Below are 21365 nucleotides of genomic sequence, written 5' to 3'. Positions count from 1 at the left end.
GCACTTCTAGACAGTGTGTCTAAGGCGTTCAGCCTGACCGGGTTGCCTCCAAACACGTTTCCGACGATTGTCTGGTTGAAGGCATATGCGACACTCGTCGTTGAAGAGAACGTGATGCTAAACCTGAGCGGTCCATTCGGCATGTTGTTGGGCCCATGAGTACCGCGCCGCATGGTGTCGTGGTTGCAAAGATGGACCTCGCCATGGACGTCGGGAGTGAAGTTGCGCATCATGCAGCCTATTGCCCACAGTTTGAGTCGTAACAAGACGTCCTGTGGCTGCGCAAAAAGCATTACTCAACATTCCTCCTAGCCATAATCCGTATGTATCGGACGTCTGCTGCAGTAGTAGCCCTTGGGCGGCCTGAACGAGACAGTTCATCGGCAGTTCCTGTCTCTCTGTATCTCCTCCATGTCCGAACAACATCGCTTTGGTTCACTCAGAGACGCCTTGACACTTCCCTTGTTGAGAGCGCTTCCTGGTACAAACTAACAATGCGGACGCGATTGAACCGCGGTATTGACGGTCTAGGCATGGTTGAACTACAGACAACGCGAGCCGTGTACCTCCTTCCTGGTGGAATGACTGGAACTGATCGGCTGTCGGACCCCCTTCGTCTAAAAGGCGCTGCTCATGCGTAGTTGTTTTCGTCTTTCAGCGGGTTTAGAGGCATCCCTGAACAGTCAAAGGGACTGTCTCTGTGCTAAAATATCCACAGTCAAAGTTGTGGGAACCGGGGTAATGCAAAAAGTTGTTTTGATTGTATCATTCCGACTTTTTTCTGTTCTTTGATATTTTGTTCTCTTATACAATTTACATGTTTCTCTTTTCAATATCGATTATACACGGTGTATAACTCTCCTTCCGCCCTTTGTCGATAGGTAGCGACAACGGTAAGTAGCGGTCGAAAGAAACAGGTCGCAGACGTCAGGCAGTTAGCTTGGACCTCAGTCAACATAACCTCATTCAAACATTAGTCGATTTGTGTCGGCATCTTATAGTTATTCTTGATTGAAAATGTCTGTTTACGAGCCTAGTTCTCGTCATTTCCTCATTCAAACATTAGTCGATTTGTGTCGGCATCTTATAGTTATTCTTGATTGAAAATGTCTGTTTACGAGCCTAGTTCTCGTCATTTCCTATAGGTGTTACAGGTTTGTTTCAATATGAAGAAAACAGCGGCTGAGTCTCATCGAATTCTCTCAAGTACGTATGATAAGGGCGCTATTAGTGAAAGAACTTGTCGTTAGTTGTTTAAACGCTTCAAGAACGGTGATTTTAACGTCGTAGACCGTCATAGTGGTGGAAGAGAGAATGTCTTCGAAGATGCAGAATTGGGATACATTGCTGAGTGAAGACTCGCGTCAAATTCAAGAAGAATTGGCACGATTAGTGGGAATGACACAGCAAGCCATTTCAAAAAGTCTCAAGGTTATGGGCATGATTCAGAAAGAAGGAACTTGGGTCCCGTGTGAGCTGAAACCAAGAGACGATGAACGACGTTTGTGTGTTTGTGAACAGTTGCTTCAGAGGCAAAAACGGAAGGGATTTCTGCATCGCATTGTGATCAGGCACGAAAAATGGGTTCATTGCGATAATCCTAAACGCAAAAAATCATGGCGATATCCCGTCCATGCTGCCACGTCGACGGCCAAACCGAATATTCACGGCTCCAAGATCATGCTCTGCATCTGGTGGTACCAGCTCGGCTTCGTGTCCTATGATGTGTTAAAAACCATGTGAAACAATCACAGGTGGTCGTTATTGAACGCAATTAATGCGTTTGAGCAGAGCATTAAAAGACAAACGGCCGCACTACAGCGAGAGGCACGATAAAGTGATTTTGCAGCACGACAACGTTCGACCCCACGTTGCAAAAGAGGTCAAAACGTACTTGGAAACGTTAAAGTGGGAAGTCCTACCCCACCCGCCGTATTCTACAGACATTGCTCCCACTGACTATCGCCTGTTTAGATCAATGGCGCATGGTCTGGTTGACCAACACTTCCGATCTCATGAAGAAGTCACAAATTGGATCGATTCGTGGATCGCTTCAAAAGATGAACAATTTTTTCGACGCGGGGTTCGTACACCGCCCAAAAGATGGGAGAAAGTAGTGGCCAGTGATGGAAAATACTTTGAATGATACATGTGTAACCAATTTGTTTCATTAAAGCCTCAAATGTTGGGGGAAAACGGCGGAATAAAAGTTTTACTCCTTTTATTTTAGTACATACTTAACTAATTAGGTAACATAAGCAGTGGGGATAATTTAAAATCCAGACGGAGTAAAGCGGTCTGCCCCTCCGCGCCCTTGTAGTAGCCTTTTTAAAGTACTGGGGTAAAGTCATTTGATTAGTACTGCACTGTAAACGTCAAAAAGAACTACACAAAAGTCTGCGAGAGCATATGTTAATCTTTTGCAGTTGAATCACGATGACGCCTTTCTGCTTCGTAGGTGCCCGTGCAGCTGTGACAGAATACGAGAGACGTTTCCCTGACTAACGAACACCATGTGACAGTGTATTTCCCAGGGGTTTTCACACGTTACCTGAATGCCGAACACCCCCCCCCCCTCCCAGTGTACACTGTACACGTAACATCAGAACGTGGGGCCGTCAACTCAGCTGAGGAAAGGGAAGACGTTATTGCAGTGGTACAATGGAGCCTTCCCACCAGTATACGGCACATTAGCTGTGAGCTTGATATTCTGGAGACGTGAGTGTGGCATACGTTACATTGCGAGGGCTTGTGCCCGTTCCATGTGCTGCCCGTGCAAGACCTGCAGCCAGGTGACTCAGTAGCACTCCGTCTTCAGGCCACAAGTGGCCCGTCGGGACCATCCGACCGCCGTGTCATCCTCAGTTGAGGATGCAGATAGGAGGGGCGTGTAGTCAGCACACGGCTCTCCCGGTCGTTATGATGGTTTTGTGTGGACGGAGCCGCTACTATTCGGTCACCCATCCAAGTGCCGGCCACGCCCGACAGCGCTTGAGTTCGATGATCTGACGGGAACTGGTGTATGCGCTGCGGCAAGGCCGTTGCCAGGTGACTCAGTAAGCAGACAGTAATTTTGTGAACGGATAGTTGTACACAGAGACGTCGTAGAGACCGACAATAATTGAACTATGTAGAAAAAAAACCTAAATTAATTACAAACTACGTCGTGCACAGACTTCACTCAACACGTAAAGGTCAATACAGATATTCGAATTATGGTTATGACATGTTCTATATGCCTGCCATTATTTATCATGATTTGATGCAGACGAATAGTAAAATTCGGCATGACCCGCTAGTGTCGAAATATCGATGCCGTGGATGACCTCCGAATGGCTGTTTTCAGCTCAACAGTGGTTTTGGGGTTATTGCTGTACACCCTGTTGAAACGTGGGGGGCTGGCCGCGGTGGCCGTGCGTTTCTAGGCTCTTCAGTCCGGAACCGCGGGACTGCTACGGTCGCAGGTTCGAATCCTGCCTCGGGCATGGATGTGTGTGATGTCCTTAGGTTAGTTAGGTTTAAGTAGTTCTAAGTTCTAGGGGACTGATGACCTAAGATGTTAAGTCCCATAGTGCTCAGAACCATTTTGAAACGTGGGGGTACTTAGGGCAGGCAGGAAAAGGTGTGAAAATCGAATTCTGCAAACATCCCCCAGGCTGTGGCTAAGCCATGTCTCCGCAATATCCTTTCTTCCAGGAATGCTAGTTCCGCAAGGTTCGCAGAAACGCTTCTGTGACGTTTGGAAGGTGGGAGACGAGCTACTGGCAGAATTGAAGCTGTGAGGACGGGTCGTGCTTGGGTAACACAGTTGGTGAGCAAACACAACGTTCAACAACGAACAAAATGGAAAAAAAGTTTGTAGAGCACTTGCCCTCGAAGGGCAAAGGTCCCGAGTTCGAGTCTCGGTCCGGCACACAGTTTTAATCTGTCAGGAAGTTTCATATCAGCGCACACTCCGCTGCAGAGTGAAAATCTCATTCTGAAAATATTATTTTTTAAACGATTGACACAATCAGACCAAAGAAAGAAGGGAGCGATCCACAGATAGTGCTCCAAGGATTGACCTGATGAGACAGGCAGCTCAGTGTTATACTCACTTAACACGATGGCAACTCAAACCTGTCACAGTTAAACGCAAGACCAACACTCTCGCAAAATCTACCTAACGTCCGATGCCCAGTACAACGATGGAATAACCCATACCAGGCAGACGGGCGGACGACACTCTTGACATCGTAAAACGACAAACGTTATACAAGAGAACATGTTCAAACGCAAGAGTAATCCGAGGTAATCACAAGTTGCCTCCACGAATCCAGTACGTAGTCAGCGCTAAAATGAATTGTCATTCAAAAACCACACCAGATACACACTGATCTGCGAAAACAATTCCATAAACAACTGCCGGCCGAAGTGGCCGTGCGGTTAAAGGCGCTGCAGTCTGGAACCGCAAGACCGCTACGGTCGCAGGTTCGAATCCTGCCTCGGGCATGGATGTTTGTGATGTCCTTAGGTTCGTTAGGTTTAACTAGTTCTAAGTTCTAGGGGACTAATGACCTCAGCAGTTGAGTCCCATAGTGCTCAAAAGCCATAAACAACTCAAACAATACTAAAACCATCACTGTGGAGCAACAAGGAGGAATTAGAAGTCGACACAAACACAGAGAACCCAGAAGCCGTGGGAAGACCAAATACACGTCGTCCGTTGAGGCGACCGACCGAACGACCAACCCACGGTCGCTCTCGATCAAGTCAGGCAAGGCAAACATCCCCGTATGAATCGCCAATTAACAGCTTGTTACTATGATGTCACTTCGGCGGACGGAGACAAATGGTTCAAATGGCTCTGAGCACAATGGGACTTAACTGCTGTGGTCATCAGTCCTCTAGAACTTAAAACTACTGAAACCTAACTAACCTAAGGACATCGCACGCATCCATGTCCGAGGCAGGATTCGAACCTGCGACCGTAGCGGTCGCGCTGTTCCAACCGTAACGCCTACAGCCGTTCGGCCACACACACACACACACACACACACACACAATGGTGGCCGTTTCACTACTCAGATTTAACGATTCATTCAACTTAAACTAGCTGAATCCGGTCCCTGGCGTGGTCGTGCACTCTTGCGACCACATCGGGTAATGCATGTCCCGTATTGCCAGTTGTCCCAGCGAGTCCTGGGGCTGTGCGGACCTCAGTGGTTCTCCGTCCCGAGCGAACTGCCTGTCACACGACGACCCGGAAATACTAGAGGTCGCTCCAAAGATAGTACCAGAGTACTCGCTATCGATAAACGCGCCTGCTGCCCCCCACGAACAGACAAAGCGAGCAAACGTTGTGGCGCCAGTGAACGCACTAATAAAACGAGACGTCACAATCCGAATACACGACGCCAAATTGTCAACGGCACAAGCGCGAGTCGGAACACGGCTCAACTGTGTTTAATATAGCCCTGTAAGAAGGAGTCGCATGTCTTTACATCCGAAGAATATGGCGGCCAATCGAGGCTCATGCCAGTGGCCTCTGGGTACCCCATAGTCAGAAAGCGGTCTTCAGAGTGCTCCTCCAGGACGTGAAACTCTCCCCTGCTTCGATGGGGTCGAGCTCCGTCTTGAATGAGCCATACCTTGGTCACTTTGAATATTGGGATGAAATCATATTCCAAAACCATCACGTACCATTCGGTAGTCACCGTGCCATCAAGGAATACCGCACTAATTATTCCGTCACTGGACATTGCATAGCACACAGTCATCCGTCGAGGGTGAAGAGACTTCTAGCTCGCAAAATGCGGATTCTCAGTCCCCAAATTTGCCGATTTTGCTTATTAACAAACCCATCCAAATGAAAGTGGACTTCGTCGCTAAGCCAAATCGTACATGCGCATACTAATTCCCATCATGTCCTAAGGCGAACCTTGCAGTTTAAACGTGCTAACGCAAACCGTTCAGAAGTTACGGCGCTTTCGTATAGTTTAATAACTGTCAACCTGCACTTTATCAGCAGATGAGGCTACATTTACACGCAATGGTATCGTGAAGGCCTGCAGTTGTCATACATGGGCGATGGAGAACCCACATGACACTAGGGAAACAAGATTCCTAGCTATGTTCTCACAGGGGAACCTCCCCATCGCACCCCCCTCAGATTTAGTTATGTTGGCACAGCGGATAGGCCTTGAAAAAATAAACACAGATAAATCGAGAAAACAAGAAGAAGTTGTGTGGAACTATGAAAAAAATAAGCAAAATTTACGAACTAAGTAGTCCATGCGCAAGATAAGCAACATCAAGGATGGCCTGAGCTCAGGAGCGACGTGGTCTCCCGTGGTTAGCGTGAACAGCTGCGGAGCGAGAGATCCTTGGTTCAAGTCTTCACTCGAGTGAAAAGTTCACTTTCTTTATTTTCGCAAAGTTATGATCTGTCCGTTCGTTCATTGACGTCCCTGTTCACTGTAATAAGTTTAGTGCCTGTGTTTTGCGACCGCACTGCAAAACCGTGCGATTAGTAGACGAAAGGACGTGCCTCTCCAATGGGAACCGAAAACATTTGATCGCAAGATCATAGGTCAACCGATTCCTCCACAGGAAAACACGTCTGATATATTCTATACGACACTGGTGACGGCATGTACGTCACATGACAGGAATATGTTGTCGACCCACCTAAATTGTACACGTGGCGAATGGGTAAAAAGATTCTTCTACCTTGCCCGATTTAGGTTTTCTTGTGGATGTGATAATTACTCCCAAAAAATTTAATTTTTCACTCGAGGGAAGACTTGAACCAAGGACTTCTCATTCCTCAGCTGCTCACGCTAACCACGGGACCACGACGCTCCTGAGATCCTATTATCCTTGATGTTGCCTATCTTGGGCATGGACTACTCAGTTTGTATATTTTGCTTATTTTTCATAGTTCCACACAACTTCTTCCTGTTTTCTCGATTGATCTGTGTTCAGCTTTCCAAGGCCTATCCACTGTGCCAACTTATAACAAAATCTGAGGGGGGTTCGATGGGGAGGTTCCCTTGTCAGTGAACGGTGTTATGAAATCATTGATGATGTGGTTACTCTGTTCCTGCTAAATCTCAAGATAGCTGCAGAATATGCACATTTCCTGATGCAAAACCTTTTTGCAATTTGGGGAAGACATGACACTGGAGCAACGACGGCAAATGTAAGTGCAACATGATGGATCACAGATTTGCGGTACCAGACAATAATACAGTTGAAATGATAATGCGATCGACACCCTAGCTGCAAACAGACTCGAACCCAGGATCTCCTGCTTATATGGCAGACGCTCTATCCATCTGAGGCACAGAGGGCACAGAGCATAGTGCGCTTGCAGGGACTTATCCCTTGCATTCTCCCAGTGAGACCCACATTCCCAACATATCCACACCACTACATTCGTAGTGCACCTAATAGATGTTTGCCAATCGCACTCATTACTCGTGGCAGATTAATCTACCCAATACCCGTACGAGTTGGGGCAAAAGGGTGTGCGTTCGCACAAGAAGGTCAATGGCCGCCTGTTTGCAGCTAGGGTGTCGATCTAGTTACCATTTCATTCTAGAGAAGCTGCACGGTCATCAATGGTAACTGTTCTTTCGGGAACAGATACCAAATAATTTTATTTAAAAAAGCGGATAAAGTGTCACTAGAAGCTTTCCTAAGAGACAATCTCCATTCCTTCAGAACTGACTATGCAAATGTAGACGAGATGTGGCTCAAATTCAAAGATATAGTAGCAACAGCAATTGACAGATTCATACCTCATAAATTGGTAAGAGATGGAACTGATCCCCCATGGTACACAAAACAGGTCCGAACGCTGTTGCAGAGGCAACGGAAAAAGCATGCGAAGTTCAGAAGACCGCGAAATCCCGAAGATTGGCTAAAATTTACAGACGCGTGAAATTTGGCACGGACTTCAATGCGAGATGCCTTTAATAGGTTCCACAACGAAACGTTGTCTCGAAATTTGGTAGAAAACCGAAGAAATTCTGGTCGTATATAAAGTACACAAGCGGCAAGACGCAGTCAATACCTTCGCTGCGCAGTGCCGATGGTACTGTTACCGACGGCTGTGCCGCTAAAACGGAGTTATTGAACGCAGTTTTCCGAAATTCCTTCACCAGGGAAGACGAATCGAATATTCCAGAATTTGAAACACGAACAGCTACTAGCATGAGTTTCTTAGAAGTAGATACCTTAGGGGTTGCGAAGCAACTCAAATCGCTTGATACGGGCAAGTCTTCAGGTCCAGATTGTATACCGATTAGGTTCCTTTCAGATTACGCTGATACAATAGCTCCCTACTTAGCAAACATATACAACCGCTCGCTCACCGATGGATCTGTACCTACAGATTGGAAAATTGCGCAGGTCGCACCAGTGTTTAAGAAGGGTAGTAGGAGTAATCCATCGAACTACAGATCTATATCATTGACGTCGGTTTGCAGTAGGGTTTTGGAGCCTATACTGTATTCAAACATTATGAATCACCTCGAAGGGAACGACCTATTGATACGTAATCAGCATGGTTTCAAAAAACATCGTTCTTGTGCAACGCAGCTAGCTCTTTATTCGCACGAAGTAATGGCCGCTACCGACAGGGGATCTGAAGTTGATTCCCTATTTCTAGATTTCCGGAAAGCTTTTGACACTGTTCTCACAAGCGACTTCTAATCAAGCTGCGGGCCTATGGGATATCGTCTCAGTTGTGCGACTGGTTTCGTGATTTCCTGTCAGGAAGGTCGCAGTTCGTAGTAATAGACGGCAAATCATCGAGTAAAACTGAAGTGATATCAGGTGTTCCCCAGTGAGGCGTCCTGGGACCTCTGCTGTTCCTGATCTATGTAAATGACCTGGGTGACAATCTGAGCAGTTCTCTTAGGTTGTTCGCAGATGATGCTGTAATTTACCGTCTAGTAAGGTCATCCGAAGACCAGTATCAGTTGCAAAGCGATTTAGAAAAGATTGCTGTATGGTGTGGCAGGTGGCAGCTGACGCTAAATAACGAAAAGTGTGAGGTGATCCACATGAGTTCAAAAAGAAATCCGTTGGAATTCGATTACTCGATAAATAGTACAATTCTCAAGGCTGTCAATTCAACTAGGTACCTGGGTGTTAAAATTACGAACAACTTCAATTGGAAAGACCACATAGATAATATTGTGGGGAAGGCGAGCCAAAGGTTGCGTTTCATTGGCAGGACACTTAGAAGATGCAACAAGTCCACTGAAGAGACAGCTTAAACTACACTCGTTTGTCCTCTGTTAGAATATTGCTGCGCGGTGTGGGATCCTTACCAGGTGGTATTGACGGGGAACATCGAAAGGGTGCAAAAAAGGCAGCTCGTTTTGTATTATCACGTAATAGGGGAGAGAGTGTGGCAGATATGATACGCGAGTTGGGATGGAGGTCATTAAAGCAAAGACGTTGTTCGTCACGGCGAGATCTATTTACGAAATTTCAGTCACCAACTTTCTCTTCCGATTGCGAAAATATTTTGTTGAGCCCAACCTACATAGGTAGGAATGATCATCAAAATAAAATAAGAGATAATCAGAGCTAGAAAAGAAAGGTTTAGGTGTTCGTTTTCCCCGCGCGCTGTTCGGGAGTGGAATGGTAGAGAGATAGTATGATTGTGGTTCGATTAACCCTCTGCCAAGCACTTAAATGTGAATTGCAGAGTAATCATGTAGATGTAGATGTACATATATGAATAATACACTTCCTCAACGGTGGATTGGACACATCAACTGGCCTGCCAGATCACCCAACGTAACCCCGGTAGACTCCTGTTTATGGGGATGTTTAAAGGCGGACGTTTATGCTACGGAGGTAGATACACTCGTCCACCTTGTATCACGTATCACCGATGTTGCACTCACTGTAGCCCACCTAGACGATGTTCGAGATGCAACACAACACACCCTCCAACGTGTTAACAAATGTACAGTGTCGTCTGGGGGACTTTTTGAATTCCTCTTGTACGGTGGATCAGTGACCTTTACCACCCTCATCCTGTCCACCACAACGCGTACACAGCATAAGTAATGTTTACACTTGATAATCATTCGTGAATGTGTATGGTTTTCACCCCCTCCAGTTCTGTAATGATGGAAAATCGAACACATCTTTCTTTTCTTTCTTTTGCTTGTGCCTTTTTTCCCGCAGATACGCAGGGTGGGCATGGTTAATCGGATGTGGAAATGGTAGTTGAAGGGGTGGCCGGATGCCCTTCCTTCCGCCACCCCATACTCCCTGGGACGGAATGAGTGTACCCCAACTGTCTGCAACTAGTGTAATTCATGGAATAGTGCGAAAGTGTTCAGATGTCTGCGAGCCGTGTAACTGAGGCGGGACGTGGGAAACAGCCCGGTATTCACCAAGGGGGATGTGGAAAACCGCCTAAAATCACATCCAGGCTGGCCGGCACACCGGCCCTCGTCATTAATCCGCCTGGAGGATTCAATCTGGGGCCGGCGTGCCTACCCGAGTCCAAGAAGCAGCGCGTTAGCGCGCTCGGCTAACCTGCCGGGTGATGGAAAATCGAACACATATCCACAGGAATGTTTCGGTTTATTTTCACATCTAGAATCACCTCACCAGGTATGTGACGCTCCTCCTGCGTCACCCTGTATGTAGCATGTTATTTGGCCGCAATAACTGACTCACAGTAAACCAACAGCATTTTTCAGATTGGATCAGCTAGTTACGCAGAAATTGGTTCTAGCCCCACGACAGCGCACCGTCGCGGTATAAAAAACGTTTTACAACAGTTACCTTACCGCTGATGAGTTCAGGGAGGCTGTCATGCTGATCGATGCCGGCCATCTCTCGGACTCACCTGGGAGACGGCGCAGAAGTGGGGGCTCGGTCTACCTTGCCATCAGCCGTCCGGTCGGAACCCGACGAGATCGATGCAGCTGGCCGCTGCTTAGCGTCCGGGCACCCGCGGCTTCAGCTGCAGACAAATCTCCCCGAGGAACCTCATTTCACGCGGCCAAGCAATTATGCCCCCCCCCCCCCGCTCTCTCTCTCTCTCTCTTTCTCGATGTGGTAGGGTGGGCGCTGATAACCTTGTCGCTGAGCGCCCGTGAGCAACACACACACACACACACACACACACACACTTTCTCCCTTTCTTTCTGTGCCTGTAGGGTTCAGCGCAGCTATTCCGCCCATTTCACACTGATCAGCCAGAACATTGCGATTATCGATCTGAAACCGTCCAGGCGATAGCAGCGTAACCTGACGAGGAATGACTGCTAGTCAGACACCCGCGCGGTGTATGTAGTATCCTTGAGCGTACTGTGTGCTAGCCATTGCGCCACCTCGCTCGGTTCTGTGTGAAGGTGCCCCACTATTTTTTGAGCCTTCATCACGTCCAGTCTTACACTTTGACAGTGTGAAGCAACTATATGTGGCACAAAAGAAGAAGAAGTCCTATTGCACTGGAGGGTGGCGGTGTGAAGAGAATAACAAGATTTCCGCTGTGAAGGCATAGCACACCAGTGACGTTAAAAAAACAATTTTTAACGCGACTAGTCTAATATTTCTCCACATCGCCATTCTTCAAAAACAGATGCTGAAAATGATTAACAAAATTCTAAGTGACAAAATTTGTCTGTGCGAGAGGGGGGGGGGGGGGGGGAGACGTATGAGGGGACATGCTGACGCAACCTGCGCTCGGCACTACCAGCAGAGGCTCCAACGTTTAACTTCCTCAGGCAATTTTGACACTACAACTCCTAGGCGGTTGGCCTTGGCAGAAATGGACAAATCCGATATGTGACTAAACCGAACGACAGACGCATCGAACACCTGCCACTTACATACATTTACCATTGTTAGCGTCCGCCCCGATAGCTGAGTGTTCAGCGTGGCGGATTACCGTCCTACGGGCCCGGGTTCGATTCCCGGCTGTGTCATTTTTCCGCTCAGGGACTGGGTGCTGTGCTGTCTTCATCATCATTTCATCCCCATCCGGCGGGCAGGTCTCCCAATGTGGCGTCGAAAGTAATAAGGCGACCGGACCTGCACCGCAAGGGGCCTCCCTGCCAATGACGCCAAACGCTCATTTCTGTTTTTACCATTGTTAGCAAAGTGGTTACCGCCAAGCGTGAAAAAAGCTTGCTCTAACGGAAATAAACAGGTTGATAGCTTGTTGATGTAGCGGTGGCAATACCGATTCCCGTCACATCGCAGAAGGTAAGCGCTGTCGGGCTGGGCTAGCACTTGGATGGGTGGCCGTCCGGTCTGCCGAACACTGTTGGCTAGCGGGGTGCACTCAGCCCTTGTGAGGCAAACTGAGGAGCTACTTGATGGAGAAGTAGCGGCTCCGGTCTCGGAAACTGACAATGGCGAGGAGAGCGGTGTGCTGGCCACGTGCCCCTACGTATCCCCATCCTCTGACGCCCCTGGGCTAAGAGGAAGACACGGCGGCCGGTCGGTACCGTTGGGCCTTCAAAGACCTGTTCGGACGGAGTTGAGTTTTTAGTTTTGTTTTTAGCTTGTTGGTGTACAGAATATCTAGTAATAAATCAATACTTAAATATACAGCTCTAAAACTGGCAGTGTATTTACAATGTGCAGCCGACATTTTTGTAGGCACGTAATTCGATACTTTTACCGTCAATATATCGACACATTTTTTCGATATATCATTACCCGACAATGATATTTTTAAACATCGATATATTTGATTCCCCATATTTTTAAAAATATCAGTAGTACTAGCACATAGCATGTCTTATGGTCAGCTTCTAAATCAGGCATGGACAGCCTTTGGTGACCCGTGGGTCTGAGGCTCATACTTAAGTCCGACGGATCACCTCGCCACGTGACGCAACAGCAGTGCTCTTAGCGCATGAAGTGAAGACTATACTGTAAATGACAATGTTAATGCGGTAACACGCAACTGGCTGACATGTGAATAACCTGGATTCGATTCCCAGAAGTGCCAGGGATTTTTTCTTGGTGGGAAAACTGGGAAGTGCTATACTCTCAATCAACAGCTAACTGAGGAGCTACTTGACCAAGAAGAAGCCATTTCCACGTCAAAAAACCCAACAACGACTGGATGAGTGGTGTGCTGATGACACACCCCTCCGTGCCGTATGAAGTGACGCCACAGGCAGAGGATGATACGGCGGTCGGTAGGGACCAGAATGTGGAACCTCACCTTGTTTATCGATATGAGTGGCATTCCTTTCCCGATGCATCACACCAACGAACTGTGTGCGTGAAAACATATTCTCGACAGTAGATTCATTTTATGTTCACCCCATTTCCAGTTCTTTACATTTATTTACACATCTTGAAGACAGTTTCTTTACTTACAATGTTTTAGAATAGCTCTCTTAAAAACTTCCGTGGCATTATTGTGGAGTGATCTGTCTCCCAGAAATTTCCTTCGCTGGCCGGAATGATACCAACTGCGGGTCGGATCATACTCACTGGCAGCAGTTATCCAGGGCATACTCACTGGCATCAGTTATCCAGGGCATCGGAATGAAACCAACTGCGGGTCGGATCATACTCACTGGCAGCAGTTATCCAGGGCATACTCACTGGCAGCAGTTATCCAGGGCATCGGAATGAAACCAACTGCGGGTCGGATCATACTCACTGGCAGCAGTTATCCAGGGCATACTCACTGGCAGCAGTTATCCAGGGAAACGGAATGAAACCAACTGTGTGTTGGATCATACTCACTGGCAGCAGTTATCCAGGTCATACTCACTGGCATCAGTTATCCAGGGCATCGGAATGAAATCAACTGCGGGTCGGATCATACTCACTGGCAGCAGTTATCCAGGGCATACTCACTGGCAGCAGTTATCCAGGACATCGGAATGAAACCAACTGCGGGTCGGATCATACTCACTGGCAGCAGTTATCCAGGGCATACTCACTGGCAGCAGTTATCCAGGGCATCGGAATGAAACCAACTGCAGGTCGGATCATACTCACTGGCAGCAGTTATCCAGGGCATACTCACTGGCATCAGTTATCCAGGGCATCGGAATGAAACCAACTGTGGGTCGGATCATACTCACTGGCAGCAGTTATCCAGGGCATACTCACTGGCATCAGTTATCCAGGGCATCGGAATGAAACCAACTGCGGGTCGGATCATACTCACTGGCAGCAGTTATCCAGGGCATACTCACTGGCATCAGTTATCCAGGGCATCGGAATGAAACCAACTGCGGGTCGGATCATACTCACTGGCAGCAGTTATCCAGGGCATACTCACTGGCAGCAGTTATCCAGGGCATCGGAATGAAACCAACTGCGGGTCGGATCATACTCACTGGCAGCAGTTATCCAGGGCATTGGAATGAAACCAACAGCGGGTCGGATCGTACTCACTGGCAGCAGTTATCCAGGGCATACTCACTGGCACCAGTTATCCAGGGCATTGGAATGAAACCAACTGTGGGTCAGATCATACTCACTGGCAGCAGTTATCCAGGGCATACTCACTGGCAGCAGTTATCCAGGGTTTCGGATGAAACAAACTGTGTGTTGGATCATACTCACTGGCAGCAGTTATCCAGGGCATACTCACTGGCAGCAATTATCCAGGGCATACTCACTGGCAGCAGTTATCCAGGGCATCGGAATGAAACCACCTGCGGGTCGGATCATACTCACTGGCAGCAGTTATCCAGGGCATACTCACTGGCAGCAGTTATCCAGGGCATCGGAATGAAACCAACTGCGGGTCGGATCATACTCACTGGCAGCAGTTATCCAGGGCATACTCACTGGCATCAGTTATCCAGGGCATCGGAATGAAACCAACTGCGGGTCGGATCATACTCACTAGCAGCAGTTATCCAAGGCATACTCACTGGCAGACGTTATCCAGGGCATCGGAATGAAACCAACTGTGGGTCGGATCATACTCACTGGCAGCAGTTATCCAGGGCATACTCACTGGCAGCAGTTAGCCAGGGCATCGGAATGAAACCAACTGCAGGTCGGATCATACTCACTGGCAGCAGTTATCCAGGGCATACTCACTGGCATCAGTTATCCAGGGCATCGGAATGAAACCAACTGCAGGTCGGATCATACTCACTGGCAGCAGTTATCCAAGGCATACTCACTGGCAGCAGTTATCCAGGGCATTGGAATGAGTCGGATCATACTCACTGGCAGCAGTTATCCAGGGCATACTCACTGGCAGCAGTTATCCAGGGCATCGGAATGAAACCAACTGTGGGTCGGATCATACTCACTGGCAGCAGTTATCCAGGGCATACTCACTGGCAGCAGTTATCCAGGGCATCGGAATGAAACCAACTGCGGGTCGGATCATACTCACTGGCAGCAGTTATCCAGGGCATACTCACTGGCATCAGTTATCCAGGGCATCGGAAAGAAACCATTTGCAGGTCGGATCATACTCACTGGCAGCAGTTATCCAAGGCATACTCGCTGGCAGCAGTTATCCAGTGCATCGGAATGGGTCGGATCATACTCACTGGCAGCAGTTATCCAGGGCATACTCACTGGCAGCAGTTATCCAGGGCATCGGAATGAAACCAACTGCGGGTCAGATCATACTCACTGGCAGCAGTTATCCAGGGCATACTCACTGGCATCAGTTATCCAGGGCATCGGAATGAAACCAACTGCGGGTCGGATCATACTCACTAGCAGCAGTTATCCAAGGCATACTCACTGGCAGCAGTTATCCAGGGCATCGGAATGAAACCAACTGTGGGTCGGATCATACTCACTGGCAGCAGTTATCCAGGGCATACTCACTGGCATCAGTTATCCAGGGCATCGGAATGAAACCAACTGCGGGTCGGATCATACTCACTGGCAGCAGTCATCCGCGGCATACTCACTGGCATCAGTTATCCAGGGCAGCGGAATGAAACCAACTGCGGGTCGGATCATACTCGCAGCAGTTATCCAGGGCATACTCACTGGCAGCAGTTATCCAGGGCATCGGAATGAAACCAACTGTGGGTCGGATCATACTCACTGGCAGCAGTTATCCAGGGCATACTCACTGGCAGCAGTTATCCAGGGCATCAGAATGAAACGAACTGTGGGTCGGATCATACTCACTGGCAGCAGTTATCCAGGGCATACTCACTGGCATCAGTTATCCAGGGCATCGGAATGAAACCAACTGCAGGTCGGATCATACTCACTGGCAGCAGTTATCCAAGGCATACTCGCTGGCAGCAGTTATCCAGGGCATCGGAATGGGTTGGATCATACTCACTGGCAGCAGTTATCCAGGGCATACTCACTGGCAGCAGTTATCCAGGGCATCGGAATGAAACCAACTGCGGGTCGGATCATACTCACTGGCAGCAGTTATCCAGGGCTTCGGAATGAAACCAACTGTGGGTCCGATCATACTCACTGGCAGCAGTTATCCAGGGCATACTCTCTGGTAGCAGTTATCCAGGGCAACAGAATGAAACCAACTGTGGGTCGGATCATACTCACTGGCAGCAGTTATCCAGGGCATACTCACTGGCAGCAGTTATCCAGGGCATCGGAATGAAACCAACTGTGTGTTGGATCATACTCACTAGCAGCAGTTATCCAGGGCATACTCACTGGCATCAGTTATCCAGGGCATCGGAATGAAACCAACTGCGGGTCGGATCATACTCACTTGCAGCAGTTATCCAGGGCATACTCACTGGCAGCAGTTATCCAGGGCATCGGAATGAAACCAACTGCGGGTCAGATCATACTCACTGGCAGCAGTTATCCAGGGCATACTCACTGGCATCAGTTATCCAGGGCATCGGAATGAAACCAACTGCAGGTTGGATCATACTCACTGGCAGCAGTTATCCAAGGCATACTCACTGGCTGCAGTTATCCAGGGCATCGGAATGAAACCAACTGCGGGTCGGATCATACTCACTGGCAGCAGTTATCCAGGGCAGGTATAAGTCAAGATAGCGATCTTATCGCATCTGGTGCCATGTTACAAATGTGGTGTCAGATTACACACTGGTGCTCTCTAATGTCCCAACTTCCTGCCCCCTGAGGAACCACTGGGGGGTCACTCAGGGGAATTACCCAGGCAATTGTGCTAGCTATATTCGAAGTCATGACATCAAGTAACAAAAATGGTTGGAGCGCCTCTGGTCCAATGTGGATCACACAGCCCTTACTCCTCCCCCCATTTCTTTTATAACTGGGACACTTGGGTTGGAGGGTTTGCTCTGCAGCTGGGTAACATAGGGAGAGGATCGTCTGTGTCTACTTGTTACTCACAAATTACTTAAGTCACGTGAATTGAGTTCCCTTTGTTGAAACCAATATTACGTGGCACCAGCAGAGACCACAACCAGACAGATATGTAAGAACTCTCATTACCATATTGTTCACCCATTTTCCTGTTTTATGACTGGAGGAACTGTGGAGCTTAGGGAGAGGTGCTGTCTATAACAAATTAAATCACTCCAGCTCTATTTGTTAATAATAATATTTCGTGGCACCAGCAGAGACATCACCTAAGCAGATATGAAAGTCAGTTCACATATTTTCCTCAATTTTACCCCTTTTTACCGGGTTTTTCACAATTTTGTGTTGTGTCCAATGAAGTAACGCTGTTCCCAATGTACTGTCGACGTCGTCATGCTCTCCGGCTATCACAATGGAGAATTACATATCACTCATACTGAGGCACACCTCCCAATCCCCACTTTCGTAACTGGTACACACTGGATCTGGGCAGCATAGGTACAGTCCGAGTCTTTTCGTTAGTAAGAAATTACGTCACTCAAGTTATATTTCGTAATAACTGTTTAATATGTCGAGGCACCAGCAGACGCCACACCAAGACATAATATATTCAGTACTCTGTTTTACTTATTTTCCACAGTTTTGCGCAGTGTAACAAATTCGGCAAGTTATGCTATGCGATCAAAAGCATCCGGACACCCCCCAAAACATAGGTTTTTCATATTAGGTGCATTGTGCTGCCATTTAGTTCAAGGTCCACATATCGGTCATTAGACATCGTGAGAGAGCAGAATGGGGGGCTCTGCAGAACTCAGTGACTTCGAAAGTGGTCAGGTGATTGGGTGTTACTTGTCTCATACGTCTGTAGGCGAAATTTCCACTCCCTTAACAACCCTAGGTCCGCTATTTCCGATGTCATAGTGAAGTGGAAACGTGAACGTACAGCACAAAACCGTGCAGGCCGACCTCGTCTGTAGACTGACAGTTGAAGAGGTTCGTAATCTGCGATAGGCAGACATATATCCACACAGGGATTCCAAACTGCTTCAGGATACACTGCAAGTACTATGACAGTGAGGCGGGAGGTGAGAAAACTTGGATTTCATGGTCGAGCGGCTGCTCATAAGCCACACATCACGTCGGTATATGCCAAACGACGCCTTGCTTGTTGTAAGGAGCGTAAACATTGGACGATTGAACAGTGAAAAAACGTTGTGTGGAGTGAAGAATCACGGTTCACAATGTGGCGATCCGACGGAAGGGTGTGGGTAGGACGAATGCCCGGTGAACGTCATCTTCTAGTGTGTGTAGTGCCAACAGTAAAATTCGGAGGCGGTGGTGTTATGCACCCCTTGTTGTTTTGCATGGCACTATCACAGCACAGGCCTACATTCATGTTTTAATCACCTTCTTGCTTCCCTCTGTTGAAGCCCAATTCGAGGATGGCGATTGCAACTTTAAACACGATCGAACACCTGTTCTTAATGCACGGCCTATGGCGGAGTGGTTACACGATAATAACATCCCTGTAATGGACTGGTCTGCACAGAATCCTGACCTGAATCCTATAGAGCACCTTCGTGCTAGGCGTCACCGACTTCGATACCTCTCCACAGTTCAACACACCGTGAATAATGCGCTGCCATTCCCCAGGAAACCTTCCAGCACCTAGTTGAACGTATGCCAGCGAGTGTGGAAGCTGCCATCATGGCTTAGAGTGGGCCAACATCATATTGAATTCCAGCATCACCTATGGAGGGCGCCACGAACTTGTGATTTTCAGCCAGGTGTCCGGATACTTTTGATCACATAGTGTATGTGCCGACACTGCGTCGTGCCGTATCGCAACTTCGCGTCACAGCAACGCCTCGTGTCACGTTGCTTGCTTGATGCCATAACGTTGCATCAAGCCCGGTCGACATCACGACGTTGTTAGCTTTGCTCTCGATTTAAGAGTGTGTATCATTGCTAAGCCACCACTCCATTACTAGTGTGTGACGTCATAGAGTTAGAAACGAACACGTGGGTGGGAATAGTGAAGTCATAGAGAATTCTGTAAGCCAAAGGCATTGTATGCCAAACACTACCTTAAATGACTGGAGTATGTGACGTCATAGTAAAATTCTGATGCTCCGACCAAAGACACTGTATTTGTAGTACACCTCTAGAGAGAGTAGTCCAGTATCTTTGACAACCCCAGCGAAAGTCATGCCGTCTGCTGGATCACCCCGCCTCACACTCCGACGTGTGGGTGTGTAGCCCCGAACGCCGAAGATCGGGGACACAGTGGCCAGCAATTGCCGAGAAAGTTATGGTTGGTACTTAAAATGACCTCTATATCAGTTGTGGCCGAGAGATCTCCCACCGGTGGTAATAACGGCAAATAGATCCCGAGACTTAGGTGGAAACATCAAAGACTGGTGCATAAAGACATAGCTCTCCCCCCTGTATTAGCCGTACAATGCCGGTACGGTATGGAACTCCTTGGTAGCGTCTTAACCACCAGATGCGAAAGGGAGCGCTCCGCTTGTCTGCCTAACACTATGCCACATAATCTCACCAGGCGTGGCAGGGAAATTTGCACAGTTTGTTTATAATCACCTCCAACCTAGTAGCTGACGCAAATTACGCTCAATTGTCCAGGGAGAGGGCGTCCCGCCACAGCAAAACCTGTCGTAATTCGCCGACGCGTTCGTAGAAAAACGTGACAGTTTAAGCGCCAAGCACTCCCCTCCCTGACCCTCCATAATTAATCTATGGAACAGCTGGATAAACCAGTTGTAACTCTCAGACACCTATACGCACACCAGAGGAGACCATTTGAGAATAAACGTTGCTAACACTTTAAGCGACAAGCACATCGCTCCACACCACCATCTCTTTCTGGACCAACCAGAAACATTCTCCCCTCCTCCTCGCACGCAACCTTATGCTTTTAAAACTAGCGTGGGTGACGCCGTTTCCAGCTATGCGGCCTCCCGAGAGGAATTAAGACTCGTAATGTAGTAAAGCCTACACGTGTAAGCGACATTACTGTAAACCTCGTATATAAAGCCCAGGGAAATCCGAGTATGGTAGGTAATTTCGACTGATCCACAGAATTCCAACGACACACTGCCGTATTTGGCACGGAAACGTATCTCTGCATTAATAATGTGTATCCCTCAAACGTGAGCAGAACTGGTGCAACAGACATTCCCTTTACCATGCTTGACCAATGGCTGGTCCGGGGGGGAAAAATTTAGAGAGACAAAATACCACCCTAGCACTAGTCCGACGGAGGCTGTTGTATATTCCCAGAGCCATCATTTAAAGTCGATTCTTGAAACTTCGTAACTAGGCTTTCTCGGCAATGTTTACGTCTATCTTCATGAGTCTGCCAGTTTAGTATCTTCAGTATTTCTGTGACAGCCTCTCACGGGTGAAATAAACCCGTAACTATTCGCGCTGCCCATCTCTGTATGCAATCAATAAACCGTCTTAGTCCTGTCTGGTACGTGTCCCACACACTTTAATATTCTGAAACGGGTAACACGAGCGATTCTTTTAATCAGTCTCCCTTGTACACTGAAGCGGATGAATGTTGGAACTCATTTGACATCTCGCACTGTAGGTTTTAAATTAATATTTATATATTGCAATCACCATTAAACATTAGATATATTTTATGTTTTATTTTTAATACAATCCTCTTTTGTCGACAATACTGAAAATAAAAGATTTTCCAAAGCGTCTTATTAATACATACAGATTCTATACAAATACAAAAAATAATTGTAGCTTCGGGTTTGAAAATGTCAGATGAAATTTTAATAAAAAAAGGTGTTCGAAAAGAGTGCAGTTTATCACCCACTTCATTTAATTTATGTATTGACGACCTAGTTGCGAAGTGGAAAGATGAAATACTATTAGCAATTGAAACAGGATTCAGCACACCACTAAATACTCTGTTATATGGTGATGACCGGATAATTGTACAGAAAACAGGAGATAATCTACAAAGAGCAGTATAGAGATTGAGCCAAAATGTAATATACTACAACTTAATTCTATCTGCTAACAAGACAAAGGTAATAGCTTTGAGAGGAAAGAATCCAGTCTGA

This window comes from Schistocerca piceifrons, chromosome 9 (genome assembly GCF_021461385.2).
Source record: "Schistocerca piceifrons isolate TAMUIC-IGC-003096 chromosome 9, iqSchPice1.1, whole genome shotgun sequence".
In the NCBI taxonomy this organism is placed as follows: Eukaryota; Metazoa; Arthropoda; class Insecta; order Orthoptera; family Acrididae; genus Schistocerca; species Schistocerca piceifrons.
This window is presented reverse-complemented; position numbering follows the sequence as displayed.